The sequence below is a fragment of the Brassica oleracea genome, chromosome C4 (genome assembly GCF_000695525.1).
Source record: "Brassica oleracea var. oleracea cultivar TO1000 chromosome C4, BOL, whole genome shotgun sequence".
In the NCBI taxonomy this organism is placed as follows: domain Eukaryota; kingdom Viridiplantae; phylum Streptophyta; class Magnoliopsida; order Brassicales; family Brassicaceae; genus Brassica; species Brassica oleracea.
Window position 1 is genome coordinate 32,263,527 of NC_027751.1, and position 908 is coordinate 32,264,434.

Consider the following 908-nt stretch of genomic DNA (forward strand, 5'->3'; position numbering starts at 1 on the left):
AGGATCATGGATATTAGGGTTTCGATTTTGATCTTAGATCATTGGGGTTTTGAGATTCAAAACCATTAAGGTTTCGATTTTAATTGATCAAACAATCAATCTCGATTAGGGTTTGGGGTATCGAACTTATGATTATGAGCTTCGATTACTCATTGGGGTTTTGATCTATTACCCTATGGTTTTGATTTCAACATTAGATCATACTATTAGGGTTTGTAGTTTTTATGGTTTCGATTCTTATCAAACAATCAAATTCGATTATGGGTTATCTTTAAGGTTTCGAATTACCTTAACCTCAAGTAGGGTTGAATGGACCACCAAAGAGATGAACCGCAAGCTGGAACTAACACTACAAGAAAACACGGATAATACCGACGGAAAAACCGACCGAAAAAAATCGGTCAGGATTTTCCAACGGAATTCCGACGAAAATTTGTCGGAAATCTATTTCGGCAAATTCGTCGGAACTGCGTCGGAAAATACTGACAGAATAATTTCGTCGGTATTTGGTCATACGATCCCGACAGAAAACCGACAAAAAACTGACAAAAATATGACCGTTGCAAAAAGTTGACACATACCGACGAAATACCGACGCAGTACCGACAATTTTGGAACTCGGTCAGAATTCCGTCGGTATATTCCGACGGATTACCGACGGATTGAACACCCTTTCACTTCCTGATGGAATACCGACGAATTTGCAGCCGTTGCACTTCCCGACGAAATACCGACGAATTATGTAGCCGTTAGTATCCGTTTAAATTACCGACGGAACACCGACGGGTTTTGTACGTTAATTTAGCCGTTATTATTCCCGACGGAATACCGACGAATATTTGCCGTCGGGAAGTTTTCCAAATTCATTATAAATACGACCTCTCCTTCATTCATTCAAATCACAACAA